The 21,178-nt window shown below is 48.8% G+C and overlaps 1 protein-coding gene across 9 annotated transcripts in view; it reads left to right on the forward strand.

Annotated features, from left to right (window-relative positions):
* PTPN3 (protein tyrosine phosphatase non-receptor type 3) overlaps window positions 1–21,178 on the forward strand; it is a 1,752,022-nt gene that overhangs the window by 1,208,816 nt on the left and 522,028 nt on the right. The window lies entirely within an intron of this gene.

Consider the following 21,178-nt stretch of genomic DNA (forward strand, 5'->3'; position numbering starts at 1 on the left):
TTTGAACAGGCGGCCGGCAAAAGCTGCCCAGAAATATAGCTTAAAATCCGGAAACAGTAGGCCCTCCCTCCCCGGAATGGTAAGTTTAGTAGAACGCCTCGCCCTCCTATACCCCCAAATGAAAATAATTAAACCCCTCTTATAACTAATTGAAAACATATTTGTGACCCTTAATGGTATAGACGTAAAAGGTACAAACATTTTGGAAGAATATTCATTTTTATAACATTACAGCGACCTAAAATGCTTATTGGAAACGTATTCTAGAACCACAATTTTGAAACAACAGACTGGAGCAAAGGTTCATAGTTCAATTTGAAAATCTTTTTCTATCTTAGCACTGAAGTTAACTTCCAAATAAGTAGCTGTAGTTACTGCGCCAGATATTGGTATGGCCAGTACATGGTTCAACAGCAGCTGAGTCTTCGATTTGTAACCTGAGACCAACCCAAATTTCTCAGCTTCCTCTACTATACAATCCATACCCGTTTGTGGTTCACCTGAGAATAGTTCCAGGTCATCAGCATATGCACTGATCTTCAATTCACATTTTCAGGAGACCATAGGCCTAATCCCAACATTCTTCTGCAATGATAGCAAGAACGCTCTAAATATAATGCAAATAGCAAAGGAGAGAGCAGGCACCCCTGTGGTGTACCCCGCTGATTCTTTAAAGGTGAGGAGGATATGCCCGAATATACCAGCTTAGCAGAAGGGGACTTATACAAAGCCTGTGCCCATTTGTAAAATGGTTTGCCAAACCCAAAAGCCCCAATTGTTCTCCATAGACATTCTCGGGCTACTCTATCAAAAGCCTTCTCGGCATTTAATAAAATCTTACCAAATTGTGTACCCCTTCTCTCTGCTACATCAAAAGCCATGATTGCAGTACTAATATGACTTGTAGTATCCCTGCCTGGGATGAAGCCATATTGTTGCTTGGATACTAAATCTAGTAAAAGAAGGGCAAGCCACATAGTTAAGACTTCAGCAAAGATTTTGGCATCAGCATCAATAAGAGAGATGGGTCTGTACGAGCCAGTCTCCTCTGGTGTTTTGCCCTTCTTCACAAATATTGTTATATTGGTCCTATTCCAGGTATCCTGAACTTTGACACCTCTTCTATGTACTGTGTTACCCTTATTCTTTTGATTTTTTTTATTTAAATTTGTTCATTGGTTTTCCATTTTGTGATGTGCATCAGGTCATAAAGTTACATCACAATACAATTTTGTAAATTCAATAATTTTCCTGAGCAATCTTACAACTCAGTGTAGTTCCAATAAAATATTAAACTGTGTACAACATAACATTGATTTAACAGGGCGAATGACACATTTATCTCCTCACTCAGAGATGAAACAATAATGATAGCGCTTCATTCAGAACATCATATAACACATTACCATGTAGCCTATCTGCTCACTTGTGGGGCAAACACGGCTATGTGTATTCTTGGATGCATGTCCCTGCCGGGATTTCCACTACTCAACCAATATCTGTCATATGTTGTATTGTTTGGCTTGGGCAAATGCCAATGGTGGGGGCACAGTTTCTGCTATGCAGCATGCAGTATTGAGTTCTAACGTATATATTAACTCGCCTCATACACTTCGCGCCATCTACTAGGTTTTGGCTAGCCGCTTATTCTGAAGCGCTATCTGATTCCTCAAGGTGATTCTGTCATGTTGTGCGGAAGTCCACCAGGATCGAGTCCTATTCCGTCGCTAGTGGTTGCTTCTGGTTACCTATCGCATCTTCCCGACGCAGCTCTATGCTCTCCGCTTGCGCCCAGCAAAGTAGAGACTGAAACCATGATTTCGCTGGTGGGGGTTCGGGGGATTTCCATCGCCGCGTGAGTAAACGCTTGGCTACTATAAGCCCTAAGTCTATGTAGCGAGATGTCACTTTGTATTTACTAGACCTCTGGTATAATCCCAAGATGCATACCTCTCATGACCAGTTAAGTGTGCACTCTGTGCACTGCGCTAGACCTCTGGTGACTACACTCCAGTAAGATTGTATGGATGTACAGGCCCATAGTATATATATGTAGTAAATCCGCTCCTGCCTCACAACATCTTGGACAGCTGGCGTCTGTCCGGTTAAAGTATTTGTTTATTTTGGCTGAGGTCAAATAAGCCCTATGTACAATATCGTACTGTATGAGCCGAAACCTAGTGTTGCGTGGGATATGGGTAGGGCTCTTGAGGATTTCTTCCCACTCACGTTCAGTGCTGGGGCGACGCAGATCCGCGTCCCAGTGGGTGCGAAGGGACTCCAGTTGCAGTGTTGTGTGCACCCTCAGTGATTCCGCAAACCATCTGACTAGATGGCGACCCGCGCCCAGCTCGTGCAGGTATTACAGAGTCAGATGTGTGGTCAGCTCCTGCGTGATTTTACCCTATGCCGCCTGTAGCGTGCGAGCCACCGCAGCATGTAACAAGAACTGACCCCAGACAGAACTAAGTCTTCAGCAAGTGCATCGAACGGTAAGAGCTTTCCATCACTATATAAATCCCCTAACGTTAAGATTCCCGCCTATTCCTACTGGGGCAGCTTCGCCCTTGCGACAGACTGGTGTCTGGGTGTACCTAGAATAGGGCGAGACAGCGCATATGGGGTCACACGGCTCGTGACTAGCATGGCGCGACGAAAGCAGTAGTGGGCCACCTCCATAGCAACTGGGCAGGCGGTCTGCCCTTCCTATTGGGATGGAACAGCGCTACCATCTGAGGCTGGGTGAGTCCTGGGGCGTGGCTCGCTGAGTCTTCTAGGTGGCGCACGCAGAGCCACCTCGCCACCCACTGAAGCTGCGCCGCCAGGTAGTATTGTTCCATATTGGGTAGTAAGAGCCCGCCGTTGGTCGGTAAAGGTTACATTTTAACTAGCGCCACCACTAAGGAACAAATGTGGGTCTAAAGTGGATTCCGAGAAGGGGTACAGCCATGATTTGTCCCAATTTACTCAAGGCCCTGAAACGTTTGCAAATTCAAGCAGTATTCTGTCTATCGTGGCATAAGATGACCTAACGTCTCTGAGGTATATGAGCAGGTCATCTGCGTATATAATGAGAAGCCATGCATGCCATCCCCCAGGGGAATTCCCCACTCGTCCTGCGTTTTGCTTAAAGACTCAGCCAGTGGCTCAATAGCCAGCGCAAACAGGAGCGGCAAGAGCGGGCATCCCTGCCAAGTTCCTCTCTCAATTGGAATCCGATCTGATAGGTATGGGCCGGTCATAACTCTGGCCACCGGTTAAGTGTAGAGAAGCTGGACAAGGCTTAAGAACTGCTCCCCCAGATAATATTTACGCAGCACAGCAAACAAGAAACCCCCCTCCAGGGTATCAAATGCCTTTTCCAGATCTAGTACTAGGCATCTAGAATGATCCCAAATTTCCCTGAAGTAATGCGCTACCCTAAAGAAACAAGGCAGATGTAGGGATGTGCTGCGAGCGGGCACAAAACCGTTTTGGTCCGTATCAACCAACTGCGGTACCAGAGGGGCCAATCAACACGCCAGAAGTTTAGCTAGAACTTTATAATCGCTAGCGGCGGTATGAGCCTAGCAACTCCATGTTCCTATGTGGCTTTGATAATGAAAACAGTACCGATTCACGCAATATGTCTGGCAGTGTCCCTACCTCTAGCGCATTACTATACATGGAAAGAAGCTGCAGTACCAGTGTTTGCTGATAGGGTTTGTAGTACTCAGCCGGGAAACCATCGGGTCGCGTAGCCATACTAGTGGCCAGCGAGCGTATCGCTTCTTGTACTTCCGGCAATGTGATTGGCTCATTCAGTTCATCCCGCTGTTCAGCAGTGATTTGCAGCAGGGTTAGTGGAGAGAGGAAGGAGACCAATTCCTCTGCAGTTGAGCGTCGTGCAGATTTGTATACTCTGGTGTAGTGTGATATAAATTCCTTATGAATATCGTATTGTTTGGTGAGTATTTGTCCGTAGGCGGACTGTAAATGTAGTATAGGTAACTGTGCATGTTCCTGTCGAATCGTACGCACAAGTAGTCTGCCTGCTCTGTCAGCTGCGGCGTGGGTGCACGCAGCATGTGATGTGTAATTTAAGCAACGCAATCTCTCCAGCACCTCTGCATGTTTCTTCCTTGGTGTATCTATTGCCTGTTGCGTGACACTTCCACATACCAAATCAGCTTCTAGTCTGATGAGGGTATGTTCTATATGACTTACTTCATTGTCTAGTTGTTTTCTGACGGACCAGCTCAAACCCAGACAGCGTCCCCTTATTGTTGCCTTTCCTGCATCCCACAGCACCCCTACATCAGTCACAGAGCCAGTATTGTCTTCGAAATATGTGTCTATCGCCGCATGTACCGTCTGCCTAAATGAGGGGTCTTCCAGTGCTAGGGGCTGCAGTCTCCAGAGGCGGGTAGTGAGTCCCTCTGTATCTCCCTGTAACTGTAATACATGGGGGTTGTGGTCTGAATGCATTTTACCCAAATAGTTTGTACTAATACACTATTAGTACCTTTTGGCTTGCAACAAAACGATTGATGCAGACATGGTACTGTGTTACCTTTATAAGTCGTGAATTATGATATCCCTAAATGTCTTTTAAAATTCCAAAGAAATTGAGTCATCATCCGCTGTTTTGCCTTAGAGCAAAGCTGTAATGGCAACCTCTAACTCCCCAGCAGTCATATCCCTCTTGATTATTAATAAGCTGGATATGCAAAGCTCACTCGTCAGTATTCCCTAGCCTAATTGCTGCTGCATGAGATACTTCTAATTGTAAAATTGCCTGTGCCAGCTGATTAACGCTATTTTGGTATCCCTATTTTGTGTATAAATGAACTGTGTAATAACACCCCTAATGCAGGCTTTTAGTGTAACCCACACCACTAAGGAATAGCTGTCCCGAAGTTATCCTGCAAAAATCCCATAAGAGAGCTTGCCACAACCTTGCAGTAGCCTAAGTTAGTGAAAAGGTATCTAGGAAACAAAAACTGCCGCCGTTGGACCCACACCCCTAACAAATCTACACCTAATATAATAGGGTTGTGGTTTGATGACACCTTAGGGCATACCTCCATCTCAACTTCCCCAAGAGTCCCCCATTTAACAAATATATCAATCCGAGAATAGTGCTTGAGTGGGGATGAATAATACATATACCCAGGTATATTAGGATACAGTGCCCACGTAACAGAGCGAGTTCGAAAATGGAAGCCCTCGTCTTCACCATTCATGGAGAGGCAAGGTGATTGGTTGAGTCTATAGCAGAATCGATCACACAGTTCAAGTCTCCCATTACCAGCATTTCACTAGAAGGGTCCAATAAGTCCAAAAAATCTCATTTAACATCTCAGGATTATCAACGTTTGGCCCATAAATTGCACATAATACATATTTCTGCCCATAAATCAGAAGTTGAACAATCACCTATCTGCCCCTAGCATCAGATGCAGCCATCACTTTCTTACACTCCAAGCTCTTTGCTACCAGCAACCCCTCGAATAGGGGCAGTCTGTGATGTACTTATCAACAGATGTTAGCCAAGTTACTTATATATATGTCTATCTTTATATGCCAAGCGAGACACAATTCATTTCACATCACACTTCAACAATACCCAGTTTCGTAATGGGCTACCCTTAAAGCTGCTATTAAAAGTACAATTCTTAGCCAGAGCATATTTGTTTTTGCCAGTCTGCAGCCCCTTCAGTGCTCCATTCTGTGTTTTTGGGATTGCCTTGACTTGATGAAGACTGTCACCTGGTTTATAGCACACTTTCTGCCTCCTCGATAACCCCCAGGCTCGTGTTCGCCACCAGATCTACCTCCTCCTCCTCCAAAGAGCAGTCTGCGTTAGCTGATACAGGTGCCCCTACTGCTGGCAATAATAGGTTTATGCTTATTGCATTTAAGTATTTGCGGTATTACAGTAGAACCAGCAATTTCCATCTCTGTTGTCTCAGAGCCTACCCCCAGCAGCCAGCAGGTGAACTAGGGGTACTCCCAGTCTTGCCTATCGCATCCACTGGAGCTCGAGACTCTGTAGTTCCCTGAGACTTCAAAGGAGCAGACTGGGCTTCAACCTCCTGAGACTCGTAAGGCGTAGGCTGTAATACGCTGCTACAATGTTGCACCACAGAAGTCATTGGCATGCCTGCTCCTCTTACACTGTTGCTTTCTGTATGCTGTATTGCAGCTGGTATTGTCGTGAGACAGTCTTTCCAATGGGGGCTCCGGCCATTAAAACGTCTACCAGTTAAGTCTCTTCCCCGCCAGCTAGAGACTCCCTGGTACTGCCTGCAACAGGCTGCCCACTGTGCTCCTCTCAGCAGACACAATATCAGCCGTCCAACTTGAGAGTCGGTATCTGGTGTCGATCAGGGTACAATGCCAGCAGCCTTCAGTCGACTCATTTCAGCCCTCGTCCATGTTGGTCCAGGCTCCCCTCGGAGCACACCAGATTGTGACTGCAGCATGCTCCTACCAGGAAGCCAGAACCAAAACCAGTGTCGGAAGCCTCCACTTACAGTACGCAGTAGGTAGATGCTATATGCTATCGGTGGCTCCAGTAACAAAGCTGCCACATGGGTGAGACCACCCGTCATCGGTCTGTCCACATTAAAGCAGGGTGACTAAACAGCAGCCGGGCAGCTTCTCACTCGGCATTCAGCTCACGCTCAAGAAGGCTGTTGAGAGGGGCTAGTCTCTTGTTGCGAGATCAGCCCGGCATCTTCCCCCGCTGACCCCATCAGTTTCTTTCCATACCCTATGACGCGGATCCAACAACTCCTAAAACTTTTCACAGTGTGCTAGGGAACAGTGTACCCACAAATCCCAAGGGTTAAAACTTGCTGAGATTTCAGGAAACAGATATCGGTCACATACCCACACAAAGTATGTCTGTGGTAGCTGGGCTTGACCTTGAGTCGTGCAACAAGTGTGAACTCATGCACCCCAAGACAATTTGGGACTAGTAGTCAAAACTCTACGTCACCAAACACAATAAGAGTTCGGGGTCAAATCATGCGTCCTGTTCCAAGTAAGGTCCTGATTGCAGTCCCCAGGCTGCTTTTACAAGCACTCCTCTTCTTGGTGCAAGCCTTCTGATAAGTCCAAGTCGAAGTCTCGACCCAAGGGGTCAAGCGGGACTCAATCCCTTCCCGCCACTCGAAGTCAAGCAGGAACGCGCAAGGGCGTAATTAGAGGAGTGTGATTTTTATCTTTGCTGAATCCGAACCGATTCTGCAATTGGTCCCCTGGCACACAAATTCTTTAGGCTGTTGTCAACCCTGCATCAAGTAGTGACCTTCAAAGATGCCATCCTGCAGATCTTTGGTGTGACTGCAGCTCCTTCTGGCAGGCCTTCCGGCCCTAAGGAGCTACATGGGACTCCAATTAAACTTCCACCCCCTGATGCTGTCAACCCCTGTGGGATCAACTACCATGTCCTTACCATCCCATCATTGACCTGGCGCCAAGGTCCACAGTCGTTCCTTCTATGGTGGCACTTTGTGGTGCCAATCGATAATCCAATCTTGGTTCCGATCTCTGACCCCGGCCAGACTGATCGCAGCTTATGTTGTGCTATCTAATCACAAAAGCGCTAGCAGTGGTTATACAGTCAGATTTCAATCCAGTACCTCTGGTTCCACATCAGAACCAGCAGAGGATTTATGTTATTTTTGGTTCTGTTTTTGAACCGCCCAAAAAGCTCTCAGTGCCCTTCAAAACACTGATGACGTTGAGGAAGGGGACAAGTTGCTGCCCTCTATTTATATTTTTTTTGTATTTGAGGGTTCGTTGTAAGTAGACTTAAAAAATGCAACTGAGCCCGACACAGCTTCTGGAAAAGAGATTGACTTGCCACCTGGGCCACCAACGTCTTTTGAGTGGTTGTTCAGAGAGCAGCTGAAGCACTCGGTTTGCAGTTGCCAACTATAGAGATAGATACAAATGTATTAACTGGGGTTCTTCAACCAGGCCAGCTTCTTCTGAGCTATTATCACCATTTAATGAGACCCTTACTGATACCCTTCTTGCTACATGGCCTAAGCCATGCTCATTCCTGACGATAAGTCTACTTGTGACTAGGGCCCAGATTTATTATGAGTTTGCATTGGGGTGCGTCACTTTTGTGGTGCTATTTACTGAGCCAACCACAGCCATTTTGTAAGCCTTTGTGTGTGTTAGTAAATGCAAAGTAAAGCAGTGTAGAACATAATGATGCCTTGCGTTGGGAAGCTGTTACATGGACGGAATGCAGAACAAATCAAACATTCACCCCCAGTCAAGAGATCTGGGTTAAATCCATTGTTCTTTTGCTCACCATGCACCCCAGTTTAGATCCAGCCATATGCAAATCAATCTTGACCCTGCTCCTCGTGTTAACAGTCCAGCCCGAAATTTCAGGCCAGGTCCTCCCTGGACTAGAAACAAGCCTCCTGGGTCTGGTTTCAGGGTATCACCCCTCATCAGCCTGGCTAGATTGAATCCAGTGGCACAGTGAGCCCGGGACCCACTTCTGGTCATACCCGGCGACCTTAGGGCGAGAAAGCAAAGGACACACAAATGATGGATGGAATGCGGAACAAATCAAACATTCACCTCTGAATCCAGAAGGTGAACCCCTGGAACCGTCTGTGCTATTTTCTATGCATTTTTGGTATTTCCTCCCATAGAAACACATAGTGCGTTATTGCGCACAACTGTGAACTATTTTCCAAACTTTAATAATTTATAAGAAATTAAGAACTTACCTGTGAACAAAGTTCTTAGTTTGAAAATGTATATAAAAATACATGTTATTCTTGCAAATTAGTTTCGAGTTATTCTTTGAGTGTGTGTCTCATTTATTGCCTCTGTGAGTACAACAAATGCTTAGCATTACCCTCTGATAAGCCTAACTGCTCTCCCACACTTCCACAAGTAGAGTGTGCGTTTTATCTACTTCTGCCTCTGTCTACCAATCGGGGACTCACTGGACTCTGCACAGTGTACTTCGTTTTAGTGCACTATATAGAGACCCAACTTCCTATAGGAGCTAATCCAATTTAAAAATTTGGGTCCAAAACTCATCTTAGTTAGGACCTCAAACATAGTTCAAGGCCTTTTCAATGTTGAGTGCCACCAGAGAACATTTCATTGAGGAGCCCTCAGGCTCCCCAATGCAATGTTCTCAGGCGCCTGAGAGAAATCAATGTGTTACAGACTGGAAAAAAGCCACATTGGTCCTTGTGTACAAGGGTCCCCGTTTTAGGTAGAAATCCAGTGGCTAATAATTGGAGAGCAGTCGTACCCACATTTAACATGGACAAATACATAGTAATCTCCGATTCCAGGTCCATCCTATCCTCCTGGGATATATTCGGTATTTCAAGGTATTCCAGAAATGTTAGTCTGTAGCACATCTATCGTCCCCACTCTCTTATATAAATGGACCAAATAATCTGTTAATGTCTTATTTATACCAGCCTCAATCACCTCCACTCTCCCTTCTGGTTTGTTCAAAGATAGTATCAGGATGAGGGGCCTCCCTTTTTAGAAGCCAGACTAATAATTGTTCTGATTTAGCCTCCTCGTTATATAGTTTATGTTGGTATTCTCTCTGCATGCTCACATTAAGTGTGTCCAATGTCTCTGATATTTCATGGCTGATTTCCAGTAGCGTTCTCGCATGAGCAGGGCCGTTGCCTTCATATGCCTACAAGTGTGCCTTCCGAGCATTTTGTTGGGTCAAGATTCGCATTAAGTGGCATCTAAATTAAATCTTCTTTATTTGCTTACCAAGAACCGTAAAAGCGAATAAATAATAACAGATAAAATATTCATTTCATCTTGATTTACATGTTAAAAGGTTTCCGTATCCTGATAGCAGGAGTCAAATAATGGATGACAGCTAAACACGCCAGAGGTGCAATGTAAGCATCTGTAAATAAAGAAGCGTGGGCTTACATTGTGCACAGTTAGCATTTTTAAGAATGGGTACAGGAAACTTCTTACCCTGTGACACATAAAATTAAAATAAAAAAAGTGCATTGTAGCAACACATTATCACAAGGACAGATAAATCCTATTATCTAACCAATGACCCAAAGAAAAAGATGAATAATATTTTGAGTGCCATCCTAAACCGGGTTAACAAGTGATGATCCCCGGAATCATGTGTGTTAAAGAGATAAGGTTACATCTTAGGAGTGGTCTTAACCATAATATATAAGAATATACAGACAATTTTAGTTTCTCCTAGATTTCTAGGTCATGGGTTGATGTTGATAGAAAACAGTCTTAGCCCATAACTTATCCATCTTTGTGACGTTTTTGGAGAATCAAATATTTCCTAGTTGCCTAATAGGGAACAAAGAGGCTTAACATAGCTTAGCCATCTTGACTTGCCATAGACTTCCACTGATAATAAGTCTTTAATTATCCGTCTATTTAAGGAGGTACAAGGATTAGACCATATGATGATCTATAACAAAAGTGGCAAAAATTGAATTTTGTCTGTAAGAAAAGGGACTCCAAGCTCTTCACGACAAGAGTATTAAGGGCAACTCTGTGGGTCGAAAAAATTGTCATCAAACTTTGTTTCTTCTATTTGGAAGGGGCCTCGATTAATGTACCTCAAGACACCTGCCCCATATCAGGCAACAGAAATACACTTAGACTGATATAATGTCAACATGTGCAGAATATGTATTTTACCTAATTTGTATGCAAATATATACACACATAAAAGGATTGTTCAAAAGACCTTTAGTTTAATCTTAGCATTTATTTCTAACAGGCAGTATTAGCAGAAACTGCTCCTACATAATTTAAATAATTAACCTCTAGATAACGGCCTTTTATTATACAGTTTGCTAGTGGCCATTACAAATATCTTACTATAGTTAGTGCTGTGGCATCTGTTATCCATGTAAGAACAAAGCCATCAAGTACATTTTTCAGTATGTTAGCTGTCTTGACCAATAATACTTTGTGGTTCGCACATAATAAAAAATGGTATTAAACAATTACTAATATGCGGAACGTCCTTGTAACCCATTGTTACAAAGGATACCAAATCATTAATATAGAACATTTAAAAAAATCTCAGCTCACAAACATCTTTGTCTGACTCCCCCTGGCCAATTTAAAAGCCTTAGTACAATCACATTTGGTGTTGTAACAGACATTCGCTTTTAGTCACTGTGCAAATGTTGCATGAAAGACAAGATCCTTGGGTTAAAACCCACAGTGGCAAGAATGGACCACAATTTTGACCTGTTGACGTGATCAAAGGCTGAACTGAGGTCCATAAAGGCCAAATGCAAAGAACCCTTGTTTATACCACTATATATATATATTTTACTAATGGTCTTTTTATTGAAAAGAAGTTTCACAGATCAGCAGAGCAATCATTATATGTAATAAGTTTAGACACAGTGTCTTCAGTCACTTCTTAAATAAGGGTACAAGCAAATGCAATCACTGTTGCCATCAGACAATAACACAGCAAGGTATCCTACAAGTGTAGCAAGAAGGATTATCCGTTTACGAAAAATCTCTTAAAATCTGGCATTGACTTTGTAATTAAAGTAAAACAGTACACACAACAGAGTGTAAATGGTTGAAGTAGTTGAGTGCACGAGAGTCCAAGGGCAGGGAGGCCCTGTTGTCACCTGGCAAACAAGGCAGGGATGTTGGCGGTAAGGGAGGTGCAAGAGACATACCAAATAGTCCAGTGTGACAATCTACCCAAACCTAGATTAATTCAATCGAAGAGTTGTAGTGCCTTAAGTTTCGGGGGGGGGGGGGGGTTTGAGGCAAGTGTACCTCAGGCGCATAAAATATTCTATCAGAGGCTGCCAGGTATGAGTAAACATGGTTTTGGTGTAGGCAATCCATTGGGTCAAGAGCTCTGTGGCCATAATGTGCCACAATCGAGTGAACCAGGAGGTCACAGGAGGGGCGGATGACTTGTTTCCTGTGAAGGGCAATAAGTTGTATAGCATGCCCCAGCATATGGCCCGCCAGGCGCCAATCCGTGTGTGTCCTAGCTTCAAGTATACCAAGAATAATAATAATAGAGGAGTTGGGTAGGGAAAAGTCAAGCACACCCTTGATGTGGCCCAGAATTTCTTTCCAGTAGGTGGGTATGACCCTACACAACCACCAAATGTGTTGAATATATCCTGGGGCTGCATTACAGTGCCAGCAAAGATCCACTGTAGTGCGATAAATAGCATGAAGGCGGGCCGGTGTATAGTACCACTGTGTCATCAGTTTGTAGGCCGTTTCACTGTGTGGTATACTGCGGTATATTCTGAGTATATCTCACCAGAGCGTCTCCCATTGCTTTTGTGAGATATCCTCAGTGGTGTCGGATTGCCATTGTGTTTGATATGCATGAGAGCGTGTCATATCGGAATGTTGGAGAACTTGGTAGGAGCAGGAGATCAGACCTCTTGTGTCATCATAAGCCCTAACTAACACTTCAAAAGGGGTAAGTTGTCTAGTCGCACCCTGTGTGTTCAGAATGCCCAGTGACGCAGTTGGCAGCATTGCAGGTGGCCCGTTTCGGGTATGTGTAATTCCTGTTTACAGTGATCGAATGTTTTGATAGAGGTGCCTACGAAAAGGTCACGCAATGTACGACAGTCACCTGCTACCCAAGTACGAAATGAATGTGGGTCTAGGGCCGGAGTGAAGTCTGGATTAAGTGCCAAGGGAGTGTTGGGGAAGGGAACGTGGTAAGTCCGTGTTGAAGCATAATCTTGTCCCAAATTTGAAGGACGGTCCTGGTAGGGGTCGCAAGATAAGCATTCCGTGGCATGCATGTTTAGGAAGCCAGGCAAGATCCCAGAGAGGTCTTCAAGTGACCGCCCAGTCCCTGTGAAACCAATATCTGATAGAGACTACTAGCCGCAGATGCCTTAACGTGGAATTATGCCCAGGCGTGAGACTTGACCCGGAAAACATTTTTGCCCAGCATCTCTGTGCGCCAGGGTGGCGGCACCACGTGACTCCGCCCTGACGTCTTCCGCGGGCGTGACGTCAGCAAGGTCACATAAGTCCCACCCCGGCGCGCTGACATCAGTTTCCTTCTTTTCCGCATGCCACGCGGATCCGGATCGTGCCTGTTTTTTCAGGCCTTCTTTCTCGCTTTGCGTTTCCTTTGGGAACAGTGTGCGAATGCCTTCGGGCTTCAAGACGTGCTTGTCTTGTGCCCGCCAGATGTCAGCGACAGACCCTCACCCCATTTGTATGTGGTGTTTGGGGGAGCACCATGACTCCACAGACTGCAAGGCTTGTCAGCAAATGAAGCCGAAGTCCCGGCGGGAGCGCCGGATGAAACTCCTCTCGGACCGCATGTCCAGGTCGGTGTCATCACCGCATCCATCCCCCGCGGAAGGGTTCAAGAACCGCCGCTTCCGTCCCCGACATCGTCCCTCTCCGGGTGTCAGTCTCCTGTTGGTAAGAGGCGCAGCTTGTCCCCGAGGCCCGGTCCCCGCCCTGTGGGGGGTGTGGGTTCTCCGCAGGTTGTGCGGCCTCGCACGTCGCCACCTTACCCGTCGTTTCTGGGCGTGGGGTTGACCAGAGTCCAAATGGAGACCTATGCTGCGGCCCTGCAGACCTACTTGGCTCCTCCTCCTCCTCTTCCTGGGACGTCCGCGGAGCCCTTTCCATGTGTGGAGCCTTCTGCGGATTCGCTGGCAGCTCCGGCCCTGGCGCCGACAGGTTCGGCTTTAGGTCTTGGAGATGTGGTGTCGTCAGGGTTGCGGGCCATCGGGATTCCCCCCTTCGGCCCACGGCATCTCTGCCTCGCTGCAAACCCCTGTGTGGGTCCCTGTGGTGTCGCGGGAGGTTGCCGGGACTCGTCCTCGAGTTCTCCTCGGTCCTCTGGGCAAGCGGCGGCCTTGTCAGAGGCCAAGCTGACGCTGCTCAGGTGCCGGCGGCTGTTGGCCCTGACGGCGCCGCAGGGGCTGGCTAGGGGCCGGGGAGCGTCCCCGGCTCCCCCTCGTCTCTCCACGCAGGCGGCTGCCTCGTCGGAGGTCGAGTCGGTGCCTTTTCAGCGCCGTTCTTTAGCCGCCCCGGCTCCGACCCCGCTCTCCTGCTGCGCAGGTGGTGGTGGAGGTCGTCTCGGCGTCTCCTTTGGCGCCGGTCGACGTTGCGCTGGCGCCAGTGGCGGACTCCATGGCGCTGTGCTGGCGTCGGGTCGTCGATTTGTCTTCGGAGGCCCCCTCTTCTCCAGAGGTTCGGCAACTTTTTGTTTCTTCTTCCCCGGTGACGGGACGCCATGTCGTGGCCTGTTCCCCGGCGTCTTCCAGGGAGGGCTCTTCGCCGTCCCCGCGCCCACCGTCTTCTTCAGAGGCTTCTCAGGTTCCCCACTCGTCTGTCAACCTTCCCCTGTTCCGAGCTTGGCCTTTTCTTCCTCTGGTTGGGCTGGGGGATGGCCGGCTTAGCTTACAGCCGTCGCCCACGTAAGAATTGCTTTCCCCACCGCTTTGCCCTACGGAGGCGAGTGCGGCCTTCGCCCGGGCGGTCTCCACGGCCGCGGGGATTTTGCGCATGGGCGACCTGCCTGCCCATTTCCCGCGGATCATTTTCTTGAGGTTCTCCATCAGGGCTCTGGTGGACGGGAGCTGCTTCTTCCCTTCGAAGCTTCGCACCATAATTCTCTCTTGGGGGCCTGGGGGCATCCTGCCACGGGGGACCCGGTGCCCCAGCCGCTGCTGCATCGCCACCGTCCTGCTCCGCATGATCCTGTCTGCCTTTCCTTTCACCCTACTACGAGGGGCCTTCTTCTGTAGACTGCCTTTCCCTTCTTGCCATTGTTGTTGTCTCCTCTGTCCGGGGAAGCCCGGTGGTTAGATTCATGGGGGTGTAATATCTTTGATTCCTCCAGTGCTGCCTTGCTGGCCCCCAACACGCTTTGTGTGTTGGCCAGAGCCACTTCCTGCTTGTGGGATACCGCGGAGTCCTTTCTGTCTTGTGCTTCTCAGAAGGGTGCCTGCGTTGATCTGCGGCACCATGTGTTGGATGGCCGGGAGCTGGCCGCGTTTATTCTTCGCTCGGCTCTGGATGTCTCTGAGGGTCTTGGTCGCACTATGGCTTCTTCGGTGGCCCACTGTCACCATGCTTGGCTGAGGGATAGTGTTTTCCCTGAGAATGTTAGGGAGCGTCTGGTTGGCCTCCCTTTCGATGGCACTCTTTTGTTTCACGCCCCTGCGGATTCTGCCATTCAGCGGTTACTTGCGGGGCTTCGTCCTCCTCCTCCTCCTCCTCCTCCTCCCCCTCAGTGAACCAGATTGTCGATCCTCTGCTGTGTTCTGGGAGGTTTTCTCCCATTGTTTTCTGGGGTCTAGTGCGGTAGCCCGGGGTGTGTGATCTGTGTGTTTAGTGTGCCTTCGGGTCCTTTGGTTGGCCCTTCGGTGCTGTGCTGTTCGCTGCTGGTTCAGCCCCCCCTTTTTTGACTTGTGGTTTTGGCTGGTGGTATTGCTATGTAGGTCCTGAGGTTGGTCCTTCTGTATCTTCTTTATTGGCTGCTTGGCAAGCCGTCTGCGGTTCTCCCGCAGGCTTTACTGTTTGTCCTCTGCTGTGGAATTTTTCCATTTTTCTATGTGGGGTACTTGTAGCTATTATATAGCTCTGTCCTGTGCTGGGGAGGTGTGGTCACCCTTTCGGGTTTCTTGCTCCTCTTAGCGTCACTCTATGTCGCAGGTGCGGTTTCTTTGCCGCTTGTCTTGGTGCTGCTTGCGTTGTGCCCAGGTTTGTCCTTCTCCAGGTTTGCTACGTCGCTAGACCGGTCTGGCCTGCTGTCTGCAGCGTAGTGTTTTGGCGCTTCTGCCCTTCAGTTCGGCGTTTCAGCCTGGTCCTCTATCTGGTGTTCCAGGGGGACTGGCTTTCCTTGGCTTTCTAGGTTCTGATTGACGGCTTGGGCCCGTCCTCCGTCGCTCTCTTTCTCTTCTGTCTGGTCCCACTTCTTTCGTGGGTCGGTGTGTGTGTTCTGGACCGGACCCTCTTTTGGGGTGTGTCCTGGCCCTCCCTGGCTTCTGCCTTCGACTTGCACCTGGCTTGTTCTGGTGCACTGCTCCGTGGTGTTGCCGGCTGCTGACTGCGCATGCTTGCACATACCTGCTTCTTCTGGTCCACCGTTGTGGCTTTTGATATGTGCCCCTGCCTCTAGTTCCGCTGGGGCTTTGTGCACCTGTACCTTCTTCTTACGCCTGCGCTATTGACGGTGGGGCTGTTCCTGCCTTGTCCGCTGCTTGCGGCCGGGGTGTATTCAGCGGTTTCCTGTCACTGTGGTGTTTCTTGCGGCGGGCCCTGCCTCCGATTCTACCTCTTCTCCCTGGGGTTCTAGGTGGTTCTTTGTTCCTTGTGACTCTAAGGGCGCTGTCTGCCCCTGCAGGGATTTAGGGCGGTTCTCCCTTGGTTGGGCTTGGGCTCTCCTGACCTTTCCTTCTTGTCCCTGTGACATGTTCCCTGCTTGGACCCTGTGTCTCTCCTGCTGGGGAGGCTCTCTCGCAGGCCCTCCACCCTTCTGGGTATGGCTAGGGTATCTATTCTAAGTTAAGGAATCTGCGGCTAGTAGTCTCTATCAGATGTACAAGTTACTTACCTCCGGTAACGATGTATCTGGTAGAGACGATTTTAGCCTCAGATTCCTTCACGACCCGTCCTTCCTCCCCATTCTGCGAGGACCCTCAGCTTGATTTTCTGCACTAGCCTCCCTCTGGGTGGCTTGTCTTCTGTGGGTGTCCTCTTTGATTTCTTCCGGTCAGGCTGTCCGGTTCTGCTTGATTGTTTCAACCCCCCCCCCCCCCCCCCCCTTTTTCTATTGATACAGGGTTGGTTGGTTGGTTGGTTTCTGCGCGCGTTTGCATCCCTCCGGCTGGTTTCTCTCCAGCGCAGGGGCCGGTTTTTGCTCTTTTTCCCTCTATTTGTTTGGAGTTTCTGATCACCTTGAGGTCTTCTCCGTTGGGAATTCTTTTGCCTGTCCTTTGGCCTCCTGCTCCTTTCAGGGGTTATGGCCCTCCTTACTGTGGAGTCTGGGGGTGACTTGCTGTTGCTCCTCTGTTCCAGGCTGGTGGCCCCTCACTGTGTGGTTTGTGTTTGTAGACTCTCTCTCTTTCTGTTCCGGCGCTTTCACATACTTGTGCCTCCAGGATGGCTACTGCCTTGGCTTGCACAGTTGTTTCTCGGAGTGGTGCTTTGTTCTTCCCCTGCTATGGCTTCGCTGCTGTGGCCTTCTGGTGCCGTGGTTCCAACTGATGCTCTCGCCTTGGCTTGCACAGTTGTCTTCAGAGTGATGCTCTGTTCTTTCCCTGCTATGGCTTCGCTGCTATAGTCTTCTGGTGCCTTGGTGCCACCTGGTGCTGTTCCTCACCTTTGGTTTCTCTCTTTCTTGTTTCTCTGCTTTGTCGCACACTGTTCCAATGCTCTCCTCAGTTTTGTTGTGATGGCTCTGCGTTGTGGCGCGAAAAAGTTGCTGGGCAAAAATGTTTTCCGGCTCCAGTCTGACGCCTGGGGATAATTCTATGTTAAGGAATCTGCGGCTAGAATCTTCTCTACCAGATACATCGTTTCTAGTGGTAAGTAACTTGTACGTTTCTCTCTCTCCCTCACCACCCACTCTGATATAAAGCGAAGGTGCGCAACCCAGTAGTACTCCAAGAAATTGGGACATGCTAATCCCCTCAGTTTCTAGGAAGCATTAAAACGGGGTTGGAGAATCTGGTCCGTCTCCATGACCATATGAAGGCACGGGCGTGGGGAGCGTTTGGAACAAGTATAGGAACCTGGGAAGGCTGGACATCTTAACGGTGTTGAGCCGCCCTAGCCAGGTCATGTGTATAGGCCGCCAACGACTAATACCAGGAGCCCATCGGGCCCAGGAGTTTTACCAATAGGCAGATCCTTTAGGACCTGCTGTAGTTTGGCAAGGATAATAGGGGCCTCAAAGTTCTGTGTGGGCCCGGTCAATTGCAGGAGCCAAGGTAGGAATCTGAGTGTGTGAGAGGCCCCGTTCTCTGAGTAAAGAGCCTGATAAAAATCATAGAAGGCTTGCTTTGCCTGTTTTGTGTAACCCAGTCACCAGTGTCGGTCTTGATCATGGCTATATGTGTACGAGCATGTTGCTGTCGTATTTTGCATGCTAAGAGTGCTCCCACTTTATCTCCCCCTCGTAGTATCGCTGTTTCAGAGCAAGCAAGCCCCTCTCTGCGTTATACGTTTTGTGGGCACGCAGTTGGCCACTCAGCAGGGTCAGCTGTCTCCTGTTGCAACGGGATGGAGCAGTGTGGTCAAGACGCTCAAGAGATTTGATTTCAGAGGTCAAAACTGCCTCTACCATACAGGATTCCGGTGTGCGGGCAATTGCAATGTAGGAGACAACCCCTCTGATGGTAGCCTTAAAACCATCCCAAAGGGTGTTAGCTGAAGTTCCAGGAATGTCATTAGGCTCAAAATAATCCTTATTCCCCTTTTGAATGTCTGCCATGTCTACTGAATCCTGGAGGAGGTACAAGGGGATTCGCCAGCGAGGTAGAGTCTGGCACGAACATCCGATCCAACTCTATACAATTTCCACATGTGCTTGATCTGATATGGAGTTGTCCGATAAGGAGGGAATTGAGTGAGAAATAAATATCCTATTCTGGAATAAGAGGTGTGGACATGTTAATAAAAAGAGAAATTGCAGTGGTCAGGGTGCTTGTTCCTCCAGGCATCCACCCAAGCCCACGTTAGCGAGGTCTCTCTTGAGTGCTGCCGACATCGGCCCGCACCCTGAAAGGTGTAAGTGGTACAATCCAGCTGCGGGTCCCAAATCAAGTTCAAATCCGCAACTATGACAATATCGCCCTCCACAGATGTCAGCTGGTCACGCAGTAAGTCTCTAAGGAAAAGATCTTGCGCCTGATTGGGGGCATAAACATTGAAGAATGTGAGGAGGTGCAAGCCACGTTGTATAGTAAGTTTCACAAAGCGACCTTCGGTATCACAGACTATCTTAAAACATGTGTACAGAAGCCTGCCTTACAAATAATGGCCACTCCCGGTATTCTGGTGGTCGCATGCACACTAAAATTATGGGGGCATTTCGGGTGAAGCATACGCGGGCTGTCGTCCTTTAGGAGATGAGTCTTTTGGAGGAAGATGATGTCTGGGTCGTATGAAAGGAAATAGCACCATATTTGTTTCCTCTTATTTGGAGAGTTCGGACCCTTCACTTAAGGGAAAGCAATTTAGTGTGTTGGGGGCGGCCATTGCGAGGGGGAGTTGGGCTGGTGGCTGTCTCATCTAGCATAGATGAAAGGGTATGCCTGGGGATGGCATGGCTGCGTCCCAGCATGGTGGCATCTCCCTCAGAAGTGCAGATCTCCGGGCAGGGCTGGGTGAGCGATATGATACATCAAGAACCTGGGGAGAAGATGGGACCTTTGAGGGGAAGGGACTGTTGTGTGCAAGCAGGTATCCGTAAAGTGCAGACAGAGGCAGGGTAGGGCACTCCCTTTCCGAGTAGTCGACCTGTAGCAAAAGAAAATTACAAGAGAACAATAAACTACAGCAGACCAACGGGCCTAACAGCACCATTCAAGTCCTGCTGCGACCAGTGCCCAAGTACGCTAGCCACAACGGAGAAGTCACTCTCCAGAGGCATGAATCGGCATGTCCTGCAGCAGGAGGCAACCCTCCGGCCTCAGGGGAAGAGTCCCATCACGAGACAAGGGAGACAGCAGATCCAAGACGTGGTCCGCGCATCCCGCACCCCGAAACCGGCTGGGATCAAAACCACCAGCTCATGTGTATACAAGCCTTGCAGTCCTGGTCCAACACAGTCAGAAAGAGAAGAACAAGCCGGTGTACATCCGCCTCACCGGCCTCAGGACGCCAGGCAAACGGCCTGGGAGCCCTGTGTTCCAGCACTCACAGACAGTGTCACAGGGTTGGGGGTTCCCTAACAAGGTGGGCTTCATGCATTACGCCCTTTCCATCCAGCGTCGCAGCAATGGGTAGTGTACGTTCATAGAGTACCCGTGGTCGAGGGAGCTTGGGAACGTCATTGAGTTTATTTCACAGAGGTGCTGAATAATGTTTCTTTTGGTATCCTGAGATGGCGTGGCCTGGTGGGCCCTGTCCATGTGTCGGGACCAGACATGCCTCAGGGATTCCGTAGGGGGTAGTCGAGAAGGTGATGGTGCGCCCTCCGGTGGGTCCACCTGAATCCCAAGCAGTTGCTTGGCTTAAGCAATGGAGCCGAATGCTCGTCTCTTGCCCTCCCAAGTGAACACGAGAACAAAAGGATGGCCCCATTGGTAACGTATGTTGAGGTCCCGCACCTTGTCAGTGATTGGCTGGAAGTCCCTGAGACGGCGGAAGGTAACAGGGGAGCGGACCTGGAAGAGTTGAACAGCATAACCACTGTACTCCAGGGTCGCTTTGCTGCGTGCCGCTCTCATGATGGCCTCCTTTTCAACAAAGAAATAGACTCATGTCAGATTGTCTGGGGGAAACCTCCGTCCGCCCCCGAGAAGGCGCCACACAATGTGCCCTGTCCAACGCCTGAGGGGAGGCCTCATCATCACCACGTATCACATGGAGAAGCTCAGCAGTAAATGTCATGATATAGCTGCCTTCCGCTTCCTTCAGCACCCCTGTGAAGCGGATGTTGTTCCGGCGGCTATCATTTTCAAGGTCCTCCTGCTTCAGTTGGAATTCTATGTGTTGTTCTTCCAGCGTCGCCACCCTCTGCCAAAGCATTTCTTGGTCTTCAGAGCGAGCGGTGGCCATACACTCTAGGTCATCCACTCGTCCTCCCAGATCAGTGACCTCACGGTGGATATCTTTTTAGCAGGAATTAAAATCTGTTTTCAGAGACCCAATCCCGCTATGAATTTCTTGTGGAAAACTGTCCATATTGTCTTGAGAGATGGGCACCAATGATGTGGCCCCCTCCATACTTGGAGGCGGAACGGCAGAGGCTGCGTCCGGCGCTGTGGCTTTGCTTCCGAGTGAGATAACTGGGTTGTCTCTCACAGGTCCACTCGGAGTGTCCCTTGTTGTCTTGTCGCGGGGCACGACACTCGTCCGCTGTGAGAGCAGAGATGCGAAAAACCAGGGGAAGGGGCATATCGGGGTTGTGTGGGAGAGAGACCAGGAAGGGTTCAGCAGCCCAATGGATCACAGGCCACATAGCAGCAGC

The sequence above is a fragment of the Triturus cristatus genome, chromosome 5_2 (assembly GCF_964204655.1).
Source record: "Triturus cristatus chromosome 5_2, aTriCri1.1, whole genome shotgun sequence".
NCBI classification, from domain to species: Eukaryota; Metazoa; Chordata; class Amphibia; order Caudata; family Salamandridae; genus Triturus; species Triturus cristatus.